This window comes from Coregonus clupeaformis, unplaced genomic scaffold (genome assembly GCF_020615455.1).
Source record: "Coregonus clupeaformis isolate EN_2021a unplaced genomic scaffold, ASM2061545v1 scaf1497, whole genome shotgun sequence".
Taxonomy (NCBI): Eukaryota; Metazoa; Chordata; class Actinopteri; order Salmoniformes; family Salmonidae; genus Coregonus; species Coregonus clupeaformis.
The window spans coordinates 107,501-115,365 of NW_025534951.1; positions in this window are offsets into that span (position 1 = coordinate 107,501).

The window sequence follows — 7,865 nt, forward strand, 5'->3', positions numbered from 1 at the left end:
TAGATAGATAGATAGATAGATAGATAGATAGATAGATAGATAGATAGATAGATAGATAGATAGATAGATAGATAGATAGATAGATAGATACCACATGCTCGAACAGAGATGACCAGAGATTTTTTGCCTCCTATGATATTTTGCTTTTCTATGATTATATTATACCCTTTACAGCAGGGGCACATCCGGACAGCTGAGAATATTACTGTCAGATATTGTTCCACCTCTATTAAACAGGAGGCTAAAAATCACAGGACATGTCTATCCTGATGATACAAGTCAGCCGTCCTGAAATGTGTGTTTCTCTTCACATTTCTTCTACACATTCTACATCTCAGAGGCGATGTCTTTCCATAAGCGGGCTTCCTTCACCTTTCAAAGGGGCAGAGCTCCAAATTAAAAAATACATTTAAATAATGCCCATATTATTATCTACTCACTTGGAACATGCACACCTCTTGCATTCAGGTGACCACGCATTAGCTTGTAGCCGGTGTTTGGATGACTTCTGTGAATTTCACTTACAATACGGTCTAACTCCTCATCATTCACAGCTGAATAGAGATCTGTCTTTCTGTACAAACAAGAAAAAACACAACATCAAGTAATGTTACCTTAAACGTCATATTCTTTCCGAGTGTATGAGAGCAGCAATTCATAAACAGAAAACTCATGAATTTAGTGTAAATACCTTAAACTGTATTGTTGCATGCGCTCCTGATGGTCCTCTTTGACACACCGAACATCGCTGCAATTTGAACTGCGGGAACTCCACAAAGAAGTTGATGCTCCAGAACTGCACTCGGTATGTCAAACGCCAAACGCCCCGGTCCCTGTGTGTGTTGGGCCTGAAGTGCCCTGGTACCAGAGAAGCGGTGGACAACTTCTTCTAGATTTGCAATCACTCTGTGGTCGATATCTTCGTCGGAAAGTGCGGAAATGACTCCAACAACTTCAATAAGTTCCTCTGCTTTACTAGCTACATGCTCTGGGTCAGCAGGTCCTGCTTCTACATCCTCTGCTAAGTTTAAAATGTCTCTAACCAACTCCCTGGAAAGTTCACGGAGATCCTCCATTGTCTCTATCCAGGTTGGCCTACTCTACTTCAGACCAAAGCAATGGATCAGACTAGATTCGCGTTAGCCCCGCCCACTGACTTTGATGGGTCAGTTTGACAGTTTTAAGTAATTCATGAATCACTGCAATGCAGGATCATGAAATGTAAATGTAAATAGTGAAATAATTATATATGTATTTTACATAAAATGAATCGGTATTTGAATTAATTAATGACACATTTAATAACACATTTATGTATTTAATTCTAATTTTAATTAATTAATGACACATTTAAGTAATTATTTAATGGTGTATTTATTTATTTAATTGTGGCACTTTTAGTCCTCCATAGAGGCGAGTAGGTACCATGTAATGGAAAAGCACCATTAGATTTTGAAGAAGTGTAATATCGTTACATGGTAAGTTTAGTCTTTTCCTGGTTTCAAAGGCTGCATTACAGTAAAGTGATGTCATTTTCTGAACTTACCAGACTGTTCTAGCTGTTCTATTATTTGCCTTTTACCACTTAGTCATTATATCCACAATATGATAGTTATTTATCCGAAATCTAAATGTGGAAGATATTTTGTGAATGCACCAATTGTCAACCTTACAATATCGTTGCAATATCGACATCAAGGTGTTAGGTCAAAAATGTGATATTTGATTTTCTCCATATTGCCCAGCCCTAATGTCAATGCATACACAGTTCAGATGAATTGACACAAGTTCAGTGTCTTTGAAAACATTAACACACTGTGCAGTAGTTGACTTTTTTTTCTTCCATTTACTAAAATCAAACTGTTCTGCACCTTCAGTGCTAACAGTACAGCATTCATGTTAGTCATTCTGTGGACCATAATGAGACAGGAAGCTTCAAAGAAACAGCTTTTTTCCTTTCTTTTAAAAGGAAAGTAAACTTTCAGTTTTTCCTTGCTTGTTCTAACACAACAAATAAAAACATGGGTTGGAAATCAGTCTAAGATTCTTGATAACACTTCCACAGTCTCTACATATAGTCTAAGTGCATCAGTAACAGAAACTCCTGGAGCTGGCAAAATTGCAACCTCTTCATCTGAGAGCTCACGGGCCAGCTGAACCTCGGGGACTGACACAGTGCCTCGAAGGCAGTGAGGTCCGTTCCAATCGATCCCATATTCTTCAGGAACCTGAATGGATGACAAGCATAATCAGTCTTGTACTTAAAACTAGTTTGACATGTCCTTACACAAGATTGTTATTTTTGGTCACCAAGGCAGTGAGAAATGAAATGTTACTTATTCAGTTTTTTAAAATAATACAGCTTTGCATAGTATGCACTGTAGAAACTACAGCTCACAGGTTGATCTTTAAAAGCTCGGGAGATTTTAAAGAGACAATAATCTATAGTAAATGTTTCATTTAAAGTATCACATTTAGCACCATCACATTCTACATCTCAGAGGCGATGTCTTTCCATAAGCGGGCTTCCTTCACCTTTCAAAGGGGCAGAGCTCCAAATTAAAAATACATTTAAATAATGCCCATATTATTATCTACTCACTTGGAACATGCACACCTCTTGCATTCAGGTGACCACGCATTAGCTTGTAGCCGGTGTTTGGATGACTTCTGTGAATTTCACTTACAATACGGTCTAACTCCTCATCATTCACAGCTGAATAGAGATCTGTCTTTCTGTACAAACAAGAAAAACACAACATCAAGTAATGTTACCTTAAACGTCATATTCTTTCCGAGTGTATGAGAGCAGCAATTCATAAACAGAAAACTCATGAATTTAGTGTAAATACCTTAAACTGTATTGTTGCATGCGCCTCTGATGGTCCTCTTTGACACACCGAACATCGCTGCAATTTGAACTGCGGGAACTCCACAAAGAAGTTGATGCTCCAGAACTGCACTCGGTATGTCAAACGCCAAACGCCCGGTCCCTGTGTGTGTTGGGCCTGAAGTGCCCTGGTACCAGAGAAGCGGTGGACAACTTCTTCTAGATTTGCAATCACTCTGTGGTCGATATCTTCGTCGGAAAGTGCGGAAATGACTCCAACAACTTCAATAAGTTCCTCTGCTTTACTAGCTACATGCTCTGGGTCAGCAGGTCCTGCTTCTACATCCTCTGCTAAGTTTAAAATGTCTCTAACCAACTCCCTGGAAAGTTCACGGAGATCCTCCATTGTCTCTATCCAGGTTGGCCTACTCTACTTCAGACCAAAGCAATGGATCAGACTAGATTGCGTTAGCCCGCCCACTGACTTTGATGGGTCAGTTTGACAGTTTTAAGTAATTCATGAATCACTGCAATGCAGGATCATGAAATGTAAATGTAAATAGTGAAATAATTATATATGTATTTTACATAAAATGAATCGGTATTTGAATTAATTAATGATACATTTAATTACACATTTATGTATTTAATTCTAATTTTAATTAATTAATGACACATTTAATTAATTAATGACACATTTAAGTAATTATTTAATGGTGTATTTATTTATTTAATTGTGGCACTTTTAGTCCTCCATAACAGCTAGGCTATACTACAGCTAGGCTATAAATGGGCTTGAACAACTCCTTATTCAACTACCCACTGGGCAAAAACTGGTTGAATCAACATTGTTTTCACGTGATTTCAACCCCCCAAAATCTACATGACTACGTTGAATCAATGTGGAAAACTAATTGGATTTGCAAAATGTCATCAATATAAGAGCATTTCGTCTTTTTTCTCCCAACTTTTAACCTAAGTCCAATGACATGGTGAATATTTTAGTTGATTTCACGATTAATTCAACCAAATGTTAATCAAAACTAGACGTTAAACTGACCTCTGTGCCTAGTGGGTACTGACTCCTGAATAACTCCTTCAGTCTGAGAATGTGTGAAGTCAACTTGGAATTTCCCAACTCTGTCCCCTAACAGCCCTCTACAGGAGGCATGGGAAAATCATTTTAAGCCCTTTCACTTTTGCACCTGTCAGTCAGAAATGAAGTAGTTGTGGGAACAAAGTAGCCTAAAGGCAAATATTCCATGGTAACGGAATTATGCTGAGATTCTTTCACTTTAAAATGTATACCAAACAACAACCATTGATTTCAGAGTTTAACAAACCATAGAACTCTATGCACAAGGACTACTTTTAACAATTTCCACTGAACATTTTACAAAAACACATTTACAGGAGAACTGTGCAGATGCAAAGTTTGGTAACAGAATAAAACGAATTATGGTACCAAACTTTGCATTTGCACAGTTTTTCCAGTCAATGTTTTTTGTTTGTTTGTTTTACTGTGTAAATTGTTCAAAGTAGTCATTGTGCATAGAGTTGTATGGTTTGTTAACATAAAAAAAACATACATTTGTAAGTGACTAAATGGAGTCTCAGCGTAATTCCGTTACCATGGAATTGCCCCTAAATGAAAAGCTGATGGAACACTGTTTCAAGGTCAAAGGAGAGATTGGTATAGGCCAATGTTTATATGAGCACCTTTCAAACAGTTCCATTTTTACCACATTCTTGCCAGCATAAGCCTTTTATACATCTTGTTCGCATGCCGGCACCTGTTGTTTACCAGTGGAAGTATGTGCTGATGTGGGTGGGAGTCTATTTTAATAAATCCATTGAATATACACCATCACAAAGAAACCATTATGTATTCATTTAGGTAGGTTCTAAGAAACATTATAAGACTAAGAAAAATAGAATAGCATATTTTGAGTTTAATGATGTTACTGGTCTGTGCAGCCTATAGGCTGTGCCATGCAAATGGAATCAATAGTTAGTATTTTGTTCATTAAACAGACAAGACATGCCCCTGCACTGATCACAGTCAACACACATATATTTTACAGTAAGAACATAATGGAATGTAACAGAATAAAACAACTTGAGTGTCACAGGAACAGAACTGCTGTCAGAGCCCATACCCTGATTTTTTTTTTTTTTTGAGTTTGTAGGTTCCTGTAACTTAGAATCTGCTCTTTCCAATTTTGTAAAGAAATCTGACCTGGATGACCTGAATGAATTGCGCACATGCTCATCTGAAAAAGAGAGGCTATGTGTAGCTGAAGAAGCTCATTCATATTAACCCATCATTCGTTGGATAATTATTAGGCCTGATAGGTTACTGTAGTACATTGATCATCACCAGTCAATGTTATCACACCATCGCCTGCTTTCTTTCCTTTCAAACTCCCCACCAGTTATTTTGCCTGAAGACAGTGTAGTATATTAACATTATGACTATTCTAGAGGAACAAGGAAGGGGGATGTTTATCTTAGTGCAAAAGTAGTCATTTGTAGGGTGACGCCCCAGGGGAGACAGGTGATTGGACAGCAGAGGGAGCAACCCATATTTTTACATTGTTTATAAGTATATGCTGGAAGCGGGGGGTGTTAGAAACAGACAGATTACCTTTGGGACGCTGTTTCTCCAGACACTGCGGGTCTGTAAATTTATGCTGACATCTTGTGATATGAATAAAACTTCTAATCAAAGTGCAGCCTAAGCGGACTCTTTGTTTGACAGCAATAACCACCAGCACACGACGCGACACGACAACAGATTTGTATTTTAAGTTAGAATATATTTAAATGGAGAGAATAAATGCATTAAAAGCATTTTCTGTTAAGCTTTGTGATTGACAGGGAAAAGTTTGATGTCAGACAATAATAGAATGTTCATGATTTAATGTGTGACAAAGCCGGTAAGATGAAAGGCGACGATACTGAGGCGTTGGCGGGACTTTTAAACATAGCCTAATACCGCAATCATGACTACCTCGCTTGGAAATAAAAGTACAGGCTTTGTTACCGGCAATACCTTTCAGATATGAAGAAAAGGCAATATTAAGTTGGGGGCATGGTAAAGTTGGTGCCTTTTCGTCTGGGTATGAATGGGATATCACATTGCCAAAAAAGTTAACTCCCCAGTCGCTGTGCCCAACAAGCGCTTTTTAGCCAGCCAGCGTAATGTCGCATAGTAGCCTGCGGAATACACCACTTGTCAAAGCAGCTAGTGCCTTTGCACACAGGGCGACAGCCACCGGTGACCATAGCAATGAAATAAACAAACATTATCAACATGCGAAAAAAATAATCGCTATAACAACATAAGCATGCATAAAAACGTATTTACATGCAACAGAAAAGATTCACAAAAAAATTGATTAGAAAACAATGATTTTTATTGTTAAACGTGAGAGCAACCGATTGTGCTAGCCAGCTAGCTAGCTAGAGTGGGCAAGTTAACTAGTCCTGCTGTTACGTGCTGACGTTTCACCACTCAGGCGACGTTTTCTACTGTGATTGGTCAACAATGAAAGGCACTTCGGGGGTGGTTGGAGAGGATCAATACAGTACATTGATCATCTCCTAAACCTCATACCTTATTTTCGGCGTTTATCACAAAACCCTACAAAAACGCCATATATATGTCCACATAGGCTTTGTCCAACGAACCATGGCGGAGTTAGTGCCTACAAAAAGACGCCATTGCTATTTCTCTCTGGATTCGCTCGTTCTCAAACTCGCGCTCTTAAGGTGGCACGCGCGCCACCGCCTAGCCAATCTCCTGAGCTGAGTTCGAATACTAATACTAACCGCACTAACCATACTATTTGTGACGTAAATTGAGTATGTAGTATATATTAAGTATGTTGTGTACAGTATGTTAGTTTATGTATTCGAACACAGCTCTGGTCTGGAGAACAGGGAAGTGATACAGCCATAATAGCCTTAATAACTAAAATACTCAAAGGCAGAGAAAATATCGACATTACTGTAATGAGCTACCTGGGAGTGGATATGGCTGAGCCATGAATATGTTTCAGCCATTAAATGCGTAGACATTCACTTTTACAATGTTTTATAAGTCGGTGTCCGACTGTCTTTAGCAACGTGAGAGAGTTTATAAGCCTAGGGGAAATGGTGCGCAATAGTCACAATGCTCATGGAAGTGGTCATCTCTGGGCTCATCATACACATCTTTGATTTGAATCTATCTGACTTGGATCATCATTTTCTCCATGTGATGAGTTTATGACTGGCTTTGATGACTCAGACACAGAGGAAGTGATATTTGTTGGGACTGATGAGGTAGACAGATGATGGCGGTGTAAAACTCCCAAGTGGCGCAGTGGTCTAAGGCACTGCATCGCAGTGCTAGCTGTACCACTAGAGATCCTGGTTCGAACTGTAAGTCGCTCTGGATAAGAGCGTCTGCTAAATGACTGAAATGTAAAATTTTTTTTAAACAGAAATAGAGAACAGCATGGCCTATGTGTTTATCTTTAGTCCTGTTTCCATTTACTTTAAGATGTGGTTAGGGTGTTACCTTTTTAACAATAGGCTACAATGTATGAGTCCCCAATGGGTAGGTTGAAATGTTTGTGGGTATGAAAAGAGGACTGTGTCTTATTAAACACAATGTTTTACTCACACCTGCCTTTGTGTATTAAAAGCACAGGAAGATAGTGTGAACACAATTGGTTTGCTGTATCTAAGTCTGGTAACAGTAAATTGTAATGTAGGCTAAATATAGTAAATCCTCTACTTAAGAATGGACATCTCATTGACAGGCTAAAAGAGACATAAGAATCAGTTTGATGGCTTACTTCCTCATTCTCCTCCACCCTTGTCCATCATGTGTTTTTACAGTGCATTTACCCTGCTCCCTGTCACTCTGAAGTAACCCAGTGTGTGGCCACGTAAAAACCCTGTTGTGCAAGTTTCCACACTGTCACTGTAATCATCCTGCAACGAAGCAATCATGATACACTCAGTGTTTTCCTTGGAACCTCTG